We start from the raw sequence: 12,383 nt of genomic DNA, 5'->3' as shown, positions 1-12,383 counted from the left end.
ATTACAAGGATGACAACACTTTAAATATGTTTTATTGGCTGTTGTCATTAAAGGTGATAAATTAATCCAAATCTTTCCCTATGTATAATTATTACCTAACTTGGCATGTCCTTGGAAAATAAATCTGTAACTGATGACTAATATTGCAGACACATGTTGTTTACATTATTAATCAATATTTCACACATTATCTTTGATAGGAAACGAAGCATTCTTATCATAAATGAGAAGGGCATTTAGCACTTTAAGGAGTTTGGAAGTGTTCTGATCTTTTTAATAGGATTATTTTCCTTTCAGAGTCACCTTTCATTGCAAAAAACAGGCTGAATTTTCCCAGGGTTTCACTGTAGAAAACCTTCCAATCTGTTATCAGTAGTTTCCACGGCTTTGTACAGTTCCAATGAACGCACAATAGCTTTTGATGAGATTCAAGTTGCACGTCATTAATAGTTTAATAATACGTACAATCATCCAACTCATCTGAGAATTAATTGGATTGCATCAAAAGCTTTTTTGGACAACCTGGCAAATGCATAAATGCATCAAGTTTTTGTCTTCAATTCTCAAAAATCAATGTCTTGACTAGATGCTTATCTTCAATTGACTGCAGCAGATTGTTATCAGCAAATATTTATGCAACTTGTATATCCTGATATCGCAAGTACTTGAAATTCTACACTGAAACAAGAGTTGCATGCTTTCATTGACTATATTTTTTTTAAATCCCGAACTAAACAATGTATTTACGCAATGCAAGCTCACAATAATTAATCAAGCAGAACTCCCTGGCCAAGATTTGAGGGACAGCCTCCTTAGGGAAGTGTCAATGTTTAACCTAAATGCTGTTCCTCGGTCTTATTTTCATAATGATCTACAAAGTGCACGATTCCTTACAGAACTGTGACAACAACTCACCAGGTGTACTGTTCCACCAGGGCATTTATGTAAGCAACACCAATTCAGTGACTCCTCACAATTATTCTCAAATCTAAAGAGAGAACTGCTTTAGAGGTAAGAACACATTTCACTCACTCACTTGTTTTGTTAACTATTTATGTTAACAAGTTAGGTAACCAAGAGCAGTAAACTGAGACTCAAGTAAACGGTTACATGTGACTAAAAAAAACTAAATACATAACGTTGTTTCCAGAACCTTTTTTATTAAGTGTATAAATGGGAGATTATTTCAACTATCAATGATGTAGTGATAAGCACTAACATTAGTGACTTTAAATTAAGTGAAATTTTAATGTTTGAGTTTTATGGTACATGAGTTACCTCAACAAAATATATCGTTTTGTTTTGATCATCAGTCCATTTCACAACTTTCAACATGAGGTTTGAGTTTTCTCTCTATAACCATAGTTCATATGAAATCCAATTCCACTTCACATTTTATACCACATAATTACAGGCATGCAGTAAACCTGATACTCAAGTTAAAGCCGAGAAGTAAATTTGAGGTAACAAGGTGACTATCTCAGAGCTATAGGTATGAGATTTGTGGACAAATTGTGCTGGTTCAAATCATAAAATGTAAGTGTTAGAGTCTGAGGAATGGTTCATTATACTAATTGAAGAGTGACCAATTTGCCTTCACATTTCAGTGAATGAGCGGTCTTAGCATCCATATTTATCAACAACAATAATCTAGACACAGCAGTCTCAGATACTGAATTAGTAAATAGTATCTAGTTGGACAATATTAACATTTTGTGAATTCTTTGTGTAGGTGCTTGTCTTACTGGTTGTCTGTCGCGTCGATTTCCCTGTTTTTTGATGCAGGTATATACAACTGAGAATATCGTACATGCACAAGTTTAATCAGATAATACCATACTGACTTTAAAACGTATTTCTGAGGCAAGATGTATTCTTTAACTTTAAATTTAAAATGTAACTTGCTGAAATACCAAAAGGAAAGCAACAATTTTAGAGATTATAATAAGATGAAATCCTCGGATCATTTAACAATTAATTAATAAGAAGAGCAAATAAGGTACTTGAGAAATCTTATTGATCATTTTTAATTAGAAAATAAAAAGGACAACTATCAGATTTCGAAATATTTTATGTTGGGTGTGGAAGTGGGGTCAGGATTGAGGGCAAGAGAACATCTTAAAATTAGATATCAAGCATTCAGGTACACTTTCACTCAAAAGATGGCAAATATTTGGAATTTTCTCGCGCTAATGGCCAATTTCTGTTTCTATGTTTCTAAGTCTCTGATTTCATCTACACTCTTCACCTCCGCTAATGGACCTGTTATATGATTTATACATTTCATAGAATGTAGGTTGATATCAACAGCACATTCTTAACAAAAGGCATGAGAAAAATCCATTGTTGAAAGCACCCCAACTCACGTCAAAGGTAAATATGCCAGCAGAATTGGTCTGGCTGCCTTCATCCCTGATCACATAATTCATTTTTAGATGGAAAAGCTTTTAGGTTGCATGACATGATATGTGGCTGTTAGAAAGTATTCATAGTAACTGTCCCATATATGTACAATTAACTGAAACCTTGTACTCCTCCACAATTTCATGTTCCATTGTTCCTGTTGATAATTTGCTAATTTTGTGGCAAACATCAAATAGTTATTTTGTTGACAAATCCTGCCATGTAAAAACAAAAGCTGACAATGTTTATCTAGCAATTATCATTTGTCAGTCATATCTGAATAACTTTATTCACATCCCAAAAGATCACGGTGATTAGCTCAAAGCCTGATATGTAACAAATGTGCCGGAAACTGTCTTACATTGATCTGATTAGCAAGCTTAACTAAAAGATGAGGTAACTTTACTAATTTTCTTGGAGATTGCAGTAGCAAGACAGAGCTTGTATTGAAAATTCCAGAGAACTTATATCTCTTTCAAAGTTCAGTACTATTGTTATTGTTCAAATGATCTCTCAGCTTTGCAAATAATTTAATTACATTTAAAATTAAGTGAAATGCTGGACTCATTTGTAGCATGGACTGAGCTGATTATGAAATCGGAACTGAGTATGTCCGATTCTGTATGTATTACTGAACAGTTGATTATAAACTAGCTGTTTGTCCCTGTGCAAGTGATCAGAAGGTCAACACTGAAAGTAACAAAGCTTCTCCCAGACCAGAAATGTTCAGTGTCAGATATTGACTTAACAATTTAGAAAAAAAAAGTGCAAAGGAAGACTTTCATTCATTTAACACTTTTGTGACCTTAGTAGGATGTCCCAAACTGTTTTAAAATCAGTGCAGTACTTTAAAAATGTAGTGACAGTGGTAATATAAAGAAAGCAGCAGTCAATTTTATGCAGAATAGCAATGTTATAGCAACTAAATAGCCCATTGTTTAAGGGATAACTATTAGCGAGGACATCAAGGAGACCTTTCCTGCTCTCCTTCGAAACAGTATCAAGGAATTCATTCAGTCCACTCTTGAGGGCCGTCAGGGGCTCTGATATACATTTTTCTTTATTTGTGCAACTGTTCCAAGCAAATTGCAAGAATTAGCTGCTTGTTATGTCGGTTAACAGGCTGGGAATTAAGTACATTAAATTAGTTAATCATTAAAATGAGTTGCTTGCAGGAAGGCAATTATATTTTAAAATTAACAGCTTTCCCAACGAGTTGTGTTCTGCTTTATTATTTTCTGATTACCTTCAGTACTCAGAAGCAAGGTTATACCTTAAATGATTTTGAATCTTATTAAAATACAGCCCTGAATATTCAGCATTAGATTTTTTGATCTGAACTCTGTGGATTGGTAATTTTTCAACTAAACATCTCTTTACAACATTAAAGTCAATGAAGGATTATTACTTCCAAGTACCCACTTGCTTATTGGGTAGCATAAGGAATAGGCTCACAAAAAGGATATTTTAGCATTTTCTGCATTGACTTTATCCTTGTTTGAGTTTTTACTATCAGCTTTTTGTTATCAGTTATGTCATCAATTCCTTTGTAAATAAATCTATACTTTTCGCCTTTACACTTCAGTTTGAAGATATGGTGCTGTATCTTTTGAAAGGAATCGTTAGAATAAGGTGACATTCTAGTAGTTGATATATCAATGAATGGATAATTGTTAATGACAAGTGCAGAACTATCTCAGGCATGCCATACATACAGTATTTTGTTTCAGATCACTGTATACCTGAGTGTCTTATGAAAACTGATAAATACTAAGTATGAATACAATGGCAAATATTACTTGGTCTGTGTATGCGACCAACCTTATTAACCCTAATGCTAAATAGAATTTCTTGCCCATTAGTCTCACTGTTCTTGATTCCAGGAAAATAAGTTGCTTCCCTTGGTTAATTCCACCACCTGTTAAAATTCTTCTTGTCATTTGCAACAGTGCAGTGCATTAATTAAACTTCAAACAAATGTTGGTCCCCTGTAGTTCAGGCGCAAATTACTATTCTTGTCATTTTTTTTGTATGTACACATGACAGCTAGCATTCTTCTGTAACAGAATATATACGTGTCTACCACACTTATACTTCATGTAAAATTACATCAACCAATTTCTAGGCTTTCTTTTTAATGGCATTGTTTTGTACTTAGACTTAATTTTGATTTCCTATGTGACCTTCATTCTTGCATTGAGAATGCCTTACTTTACCTTGTTGACCTTGTCCCAGCCCCACTTTGTTCCAGCTCTGTGAGATCCTGCTGAAGTATTTGTCGGCTATTCGTCTGTACGAAAGAGGACTGTCTTTTTCTCCACGAGGAAATCTACAAAAGCATAATGTTACGGCCAGAGTAATGAACCTTTCTCAAACATTTTTGGTTTTACTGTAAAACTTTGAGCACACTGGTTGTATTAGCAGAGCATTCAGTATTTATAACAAGGAGGCATCTTGGTTTAACTCTCGATGTTTTTGCTTCTTTTCCTGTCTATTTTGTTATTTAATTGAAGGGTACACTATGATTCAGTGTAATCTATTTGGCTTCCTCACTCACACTGACTCAATAAAAACATGATATTTTGGAATCTTAAAGACAAATTAGATTTTGCAGTTGAAATGATATGGGGAGATTTTTTTGTGCGAACCGACATTTAGTTTCTGAAATGCACATCCAAAACTTAAAGGGTAGCATGTTTATTATTTATGGTTTGAATCTGGGCAGAAACAACTTTTAAACGAATCACTGAACAGTGTCCTGAAAATCAAATGTCATCTTTTGGGATTCCTGATGAAGGGCTTTTGTCTGAAACATCGATTTTCCTGCTCCTTGGATGCTGCCTGATGCCTTGTGCTTTTCCAGCACCACTCTAATCTTGATTCTAATCTCCAGCATCTGCAGTACCCACTTTCGCCTGTAAACACCAGAAGCCCGTTTATAACCATGCAATGTATTGTTCCCTTCAAAACTCTTTTCCCCTCTTATGCACCTCTTTGGGATAGAAGATGACAATTTGATAGGTTCTGAGATGAATGATAAGCCCATTGTGGGATCTACAGACTGCCATATGTGGGGAAGGTGGTGCTAGAAGGGTTGGTTAGATGAGTTCTTTCTCAGTTTTTGCACTGCCTCTGAAATCTTACCTTCACCTGAAGCGCTCCCCCGTTTGTTCCAACCCTTTTCAAATGAGATTTCTCCATTTTGATCAGTCACCAACATGGGGATCCTATGAATCGGTAGAGATGTTTGACCTCCTCAGGATGCTTTGAAGACATCCCAAAACATTTCTGCTGTTTTCCTGGGACCAAGTTCCAAGTATAACAGTTGCTTCAAGAGTCTGGTGTCATGAATATGAACATATAACATGTCCCACCTACTGGAACTGGATTGAAGTAATTAACGACTGGTGGGCAAGTTGCGATGGTGGGAAATTATGCTGCTGAGAATCCTAAAAGGTAGGTGTTATTTTCTATAAGACAATAAGATGTAAGAGCAAGACAAGGTCATTCATCCCATCAAGTCTGCTCTGAGACTCAATGAGATCGTGACTGATCTGATAATCCTTAATTCCACTTTCTTCTTTTGACCTCATAACCCTTGATTCCCTTACTGATTAAAAATTGATCTATCTCAGTCTTAAATCGTTGAAACCACCTCAACAACACTCTGCATTAAAGAACTCTCAGACTCACCACCATCAGAGTAGAAATTCCTCCTCCTCTCTGTGTAAAATTGGTCACTCCTTATTCTGAGATAATGCCATCATAGAATCCCTACAGTGTGGAAACAGGCCCTTCAGCCCAACAAGTCCACACCGATCCTTTGGAGTATCCCACTCAAACCCATTTCCCTATCTTATTACTCCACATTTACCCCTGATGAATGCACCTAACCTATGCATCCCTGATCACCACGGACACGGCCAATCCACTCTAATCTGCACAACTTTGGACTGTGGGAGGAAACCAGAGCACCCAGAGAAAACCTATACAGACACAGGGAGAATACGCAAACTCCACACAGACAGTTTCCCGAGGCTGGAATCAAACCTGGGTCCCCGGTGCAGCAGTGCTGACCACTGAGCCACCGTACCACCCAGCATTCTTGACTTTCCTACAAGGGAAAACCTTTCCACCTCAGCCCTGTGAAGTTCTCTAAGAATGTTGTATATTTCAATAAGCTCACCTCTCATTTCTCTTGTACTTTGATGTGTCTACTGTAGGGTGTCCAAGCCTCTTAAACATAGGGTATCCCTCTGAAATGGGATAACCAACCAATTGCAATTTTAAAATAAGGAAAAACACTCAGCACAGGGACTTAGGAAATGTTGATTGTTCATTTCATATTTGTGGAAGGCTCCTATTTCATTCTGAAATACTTGACGATAAGTAGCTGGGAATCTGTGGCCCATTCCCTGAAATGAATATCGATTTCAAATAAAACATCACAAGTTTAAAAGTGACTGGCCATGAGTCTTAGGGAGTGGTAGTATGGTTTTAGATTTGTTGCAATATTAATATTTCAAAACCAAATAAACAAATTTAATTCTGTGGCAAAGATGCTGTTCACTTACGTGGAACCAATGAGAGTGAACCATCTAGAAGGGTAAAGGTTAAAACAGCAGCAACTGCAGGTTATGTTAAAAATTAACTACCTAAACAGCTACATTTACGTGAATGGTATTAGGAATATTTAGAGAAGCTTGTTTTAGGAGGAAAAAACTTGTAATGAGACCTCTCCACATGACCTATTCAAACAACTTAGTAAAACTGGCACTAAGTTTAAACACCAATCTTTCCTGAGAAGCATTTTTATTAACAGACTTAACATAGTTATAAAGTATAAGGAAAAATACTTCCCCATTTTACGATCATCTAATAAACAGAAGTTTCATCCACTATTAGAACACCAGGGAGCAAACCTGTGGCCTCGTTGTGTGTACATAATGTTACTGACTCCCTATACACAGCAATAACGTTGGCTTTATTCCCTAAACAAATCCATTCCCAAATTATTCAGGTTGATTATAGTTATAGAATGAATGATGTGATAAAGTTCATTACATTAATTACGATAATATGGCCAGAAACAATGAAACAAATAGATTGTGGATTTTTGATGGATATCAGGGGATAGAAAAGTCAAGATTTGAGTTCATTGAGTTCAAGAAAGATTTGGAAGCAAGAGGCCATTCAGCTCCTTAAATGGGAGGTAAGGGAGAAAAGATAGTGTCAATATGTGGAAAAATAAGGCTATCTTATAGATAATATTACTGTTTCATTTATGTTCCATTAATTTGGCTTTGTTTTATGTTGTAATTTTCCTTTGTGTTTCAAACTCATGTAGTCAATTTCTTTAATCTCAAGACTGAAAAAGTGACAAGCCACTCACAAACTGCCCTCTGGGCTTTGTATCTGACTATCTCCTCTCTGTGCTTGGTCTGTACCTGACTATCTGCTTTCTGGGCTCTGTCTGCAGCTGACCACTTCCTCTCTGTGCTGGGTCTGTATCTGACCATCTGCTCTCTGTGCTAGGTCTGTATCTGACTATCTGCTTTCTGGGCTCTGTCTGTATCTGACCACCTCTCTCTGTGCTTGGTCTGTACCTGACTATCTGCTCTCTGGGCTCAGTCTGTACCTGACTATCTGCTCTCTGGGCTCTGTCTGTATCTGACTATCTGCTCTCTGGGCTCTGTTTGTATCTGACCACCTGCTCTCTGGGCTCTGTCTGTATCTGACCGCCTGCTCTCTGTGCTGGATCTGTATCTGACCGCCTGCTCTCTGTGCTGGGTCTGTATCTGACTATTTACTCTCTGTGCTGGGTCTCTATCTGACTATCTGCTCTCTGGGCTGTCTGTATCTGACTATCTGCTCTTTGGGCTGGGTCTGTATCTAACCACCTGCTCTCTGTGTTGGGTCTGTATCTGACCACCTGCTCTCTATCCTAGGTCCGTATCTGACTATCTGCTCTCTGTGCTAGGTCTGTATCTGACTATCTGCTCTCTGTGCTGTCTGTATCTGACCACCTGCTCTCTGGGCTGGGTCTGTATCTGACCATCTGCTCTCAGGGCTCTGTCTGTATCTGACTATCTGCTCTCTGGCTCTGTCTGTATCTGACCGCCTGCTCTCTGTGCTGGATCTGTATCTGACCGCCTGCTCTCTGTGCTGGGTCTGTATCTGACTATTTATTCTCTATGCTGGGTCTCTATCTGACTATCTGCTCTCTGGGCTGTTTGTATCTGACTATCTGCTCTCTGGGCTGGGTCTGTATCTGACCACCTGCTCTCTGTGCTGGGTCTCTATCTGACTATCTGCTCTCTGGGCTGGGTCTGTATCTGACCACCTGCTCTCTGTGCTGGGTCTGTATCTGACTATCTGCTCTCTGGGCTGTCTGTATCTGACTATCTGCTCTCTGGGCTGGGTCTGTATTCTGACTATCTGCTCTCTGGGCTGTCTGTATCTGACTATCTGCTCTCTGTTCTGGGTCTGTATCTGACCACCTGCTCTCAGGGCTCTGTCTGTATCTGACTATCTGCTCTCTGGGCTGGGTCTGTATCTGACCACCTGCTCTCTGTGCTGGGTCTGTATCTGACCACCTGCTCTCTATCCTAGGTCCGTATCTGACTATCTGCTCTGTGTGCTAGGTCTGTATCTGACTATCTGCTCTCTGTGCTGTCTGAATCTGACCACCTGCTCTCTGGGCTGGGTCTGTATCTGACCACCTGCTCTCAGGGCTCTGTCTGTATCTGACTATCTGCTCTCAGGGCTCTGTCTGTATCTGACTATCTGCTCTCTGGGCTGTCTGTATCTGACTATCTGCTCTCTGTGCTGGGTCTGTATCTGATCACCTGCTCTCAGGGCTCTGTCTGTATCTGACTATCTGCTCTCTGGGCTGTCTGTATCTGACTATCTGCTTTCTGGGCTGGGTCTGTATCTGACTATCTGCTCTCTGGGCTGTCTGTATCTGATTATCTGCTCTCTGGGCTGTCTGTATCTGACTATCTGCTCTCTGGGCTGTGCACAGGACACACCATCCGCACATCTCGGTTCTGTGCTGGGTCTGTTTGTACTTAGTACTGCATCTGGGTCTGACTGTCTGCTCTCTGTGTGGTGGTCAGTGTCTCTCTCTCTGCTGTCTGTGTGAGGGTCTGTGTCTCACTCTCTGTTCTCTGTGTGCGGGCCTGTGTCTCACTGCCTGCTCTCTGTGTGGGGTCACTTTCTCACTTTCTGCTCTCTGTGTGGGGTCACTTTCTCACTTTCTGCTCTCTGTGTGGGGGTCTGTGTCTCGCTGTCTGCTCTCTGTGTGGGGGTCAGTATCTCACTATCTGCTTTCCGTGCATGGGGTCAGTGTCTGACTCTCTGCTGTCTGTGTGTGGTTCATGTCTCACTGTGTGCTGTTTGTGTCGGGGTCAGTATCTCACAGTTTGCTCTGTGTGTGTGGTCAGTATTTTTCTCTCTCTTTCTCGGCTCTCTGTGTGGTGATCAGTGTCCTACCTTGTGCTGTCTGTGTCTCACTGTCTGCTGTTTGTGTGGGATCTGTGTCTCACTGTCTGCTCTCTCTATGGGGGTCTGTGTCTCACTCTCTGCCCTCTGTGTGGGGTCAGGATCTTGCTCTCTGCTCTCTGTGCTGGGGGTCAGTGTCTCGCTCTCAGCTCTCTGCGTGGGGGTCAGTGTCTTCCTCTCTGCTCTCTGCATGAGGGTCTGTGCCTCACTTTCTGCTGTCTGTGTGGGGGTCTGTGTCTCACTGTGTGCTGTCTTTGTGGGGGTCTGTGTCTCACTGTGTGCTGTCTGTGTCGGGGTCAGTATCTCACAGTTTGCTCTCTGTGAGGTGGTCAGTGTTTATCTCTCTCTCTGCTCTCTGTGTGGAGGTCTGTGTCTCATTCTCAGCTCTCTTTGTGGGGCTCTGTGTCTCACTCTCTGCTCTCTGTATAGGGGCCAGTGTCTCGCTCTCGGCTCCCTGTGTGGTGGTCAGTGTCTCAATGTTTGCTCCCTGTCTGGTGGTCAGTTTCTCACTGTCTGCTCTGTGTGTGGGGGCCAGTATCTCACTGTCTGCTGTCTGTGTGGGATCTGTGTCTCAATGTCTGCTCTCTGTGTGGGGGTCAGTGTCCCACCTTGTGCTGTCTGTGTGGAGGTCAGTGTCTCACTTTCTGCTGTCTGTGTGGGGGTCAGTGTCTCACTGTCTGCTGTCTGTGTGGGGGTCAGTGTCTCATTGTCTGCTCTCTGTGTGGTGGTCAGTGTCTCACTGTCTGCTCTGTATGGGGGTCAGTGTCTCACTGTCTGCTGTCTGTGTGGGGGTCAGTGTCTCACTGTCTGCTCTCTGTGTGGGGGTCAGTGTCTCATTGTCTGCTGTCTGCGTGGGGGTCAGTGTCTCACTGTCTGCTCTGTATGGGGGTCAGTGTCTCACTGTCTGCTGTCTGCGTGGGGGTCAGTGTCTCACTCTCTGCTCTCTGTGTGGAGGTCAGTGTCTCACTGTCTGCTCTCTGTATGGGGGTCAGTGTCTCACTGTCTGCTCTCTGTGTGGGGGTCAGTGTCTCATTGTCTGCTCTCTGTATGGGGGTCAGTGTCTCACTGTCTGCTCTCTGTGTGGGGGTCAGTGTCTCACTCTCTGTGCTCTGTGTGGTGGTCAGTGTCCCACCTTGTGCTGTCTGTGTGGGGGTCAGTGTCTCACTGTCTGCTCTGTATGGGGGTCAGTGTCTCACTCTCTGCTCTCTGTGTGGGGGTCAGTGTCTCACTCTCTGTGCTCTGTGTGGTGGTCAGTGTCCCACCTTGTGCTGTCTGTGTGGGGGTCAGTGCCTCACTGTCTGCTCTGTATGGGAGTCAGTGTCTCACTCTCTGCTCTCTGTGTGGGGGTCAGTGTCTCACTCTCTGTGCTCTGTGTGGTGGTCAGTGTCCCACCTTGTGCTGTCTGTGTGGGGGTCAGTGCCTCACTGTCTGCTGTTTGTGTGGGATCTGTGTCTCACTGTCTGCTCTCTGTGTAGGGGTCATTGTCTCGCTTTTGGCTCCCTGTATGGTAGTCAGTATCTAACTGTCTGCTCTCTATGTGGGGTCAGTGTCTCACACTCTGGTCTGTGTGTGGGGTCAGTATTTCACTGTCTGCTCTGTGTGTGGGGGTCAGTATCTCACTGTCTGATCTCTGGGTGGCTACCAGAGTCTCACTGTCTGCTGTCTGTGTGGGGGTCGGTGTCTCACTGTATGCTCTCTCTGTGTGGGGTCAGTGTCTCACTGCTCTCAGTGTGAGTGTCAGAGTCTCATTCTCTGCTCTCTGTGTGGGGTCTGTGTCTCACTGTCTGCTCTCTGTGGGTGTCAGAGTCTCACTCACTGCTTTCTGTGTGGGGGTCAGTGTCTCACTGCTTTCTGTGTGCGTGTCAGAGTTTCACTCTCTGCTGTCTGTGTGGTGGTCAGTGTCTCACTCTCTGTGCTCTGTGTGGTGGTCAGTGTCCCACCTTGTACTGTCTGTGTGGGGGTCAGTTTCTCACTGTCTGCTGTCTGTGTGCGATCTGTGTCTCAATGTCTGCTCTCTGTGTGTGGTCAGTGTCTCACTGTCTGCTCTCTGTGTGGTGGTCAGTGTCTCACTGTCTGCTCTGTGTGGGGGTCAGTGTCTCACTGTCTGCTCTCTGTGTGGGGGTCAGTGTCTTACTGTCTGATCTGTGTGGGGGTCAGTGTCTCACTGTCTGCTTTCCGTATGGGGGTATGTGTCTCACAGTCTGCTCTCTGTGTGGAGATCAGTGTCTCACTCTCTGTGCTCTGTGTGGTGATCAGTGTCCCACCTTGTGTTGTCTGTGTCTCACTGCTGTTTGTGTGGGATCTGTGTCTCAATGTCTGCTCTCTGTGTGGGGTTCAGTGTCTCACTCTCTGCTCTGTGTGTATGGTCAGTGTCTCACTGTCTGCTCTCTCTATGGGGGTCTGTGTCTCACTCTCTGCCCTCTGTGTGGGGTCAGGATCTCGCTCTCTGCTCTCTGTGCTGGGGGTCAGTGTCTCGC

General features: G+C 42.4%; 1 protein-coding gene across 11 annotated transcripts in view; it reads left to right on the top strand.

Moving 5' to 3' along the window:
* Positions 1-835: 835 nt before the first annotated feature.
* The window catches only part of LOC122562210 (inward rectifier potassium channel 16-like), a 130,383-nt gene continuing 118,835 nt past the window's right edge, over positions 836-12,383 (top strand). For 9 of the 11 annotated variants that reach the window (XM_043714904.1, XM_043714899.1, XM_043714905.1 and 6 more), the window contains exon 1: positions 853-1,011. The gene's annotated coding sequence lies outside the window, so the exon portion shown is untranslated. Of the gene's footprint in view, positions 1,012-5,837; positions 5,860-12,383 lie in introns of those variants that run through there. The other 2 variants (XR_006315265.1, XM_043714903.1) reach the window with 2 other exon arrangements.

The sequence above is a fragment of the Chiloscyllium plagiosum genome, chromosome 24 (assembly GCF_004010195.1).
Source record: "Chiloscyllium plagiosum isolate BGI_BamShark_2017 chromosome 24, ASM401019v2, whole genome shotgun sequence".
NCBI lineage: Eukaryota > Metazoa > Chordata > Chondrichthyes > Orectolobiformes > Hemiscylliidae > Chiloscyllium > Chiloscyllium plagiosum.
Note: the sequence above shows the minus strand (reverse complement) of the source record. Positions and strands in the feature narration are given on the sequence as shown.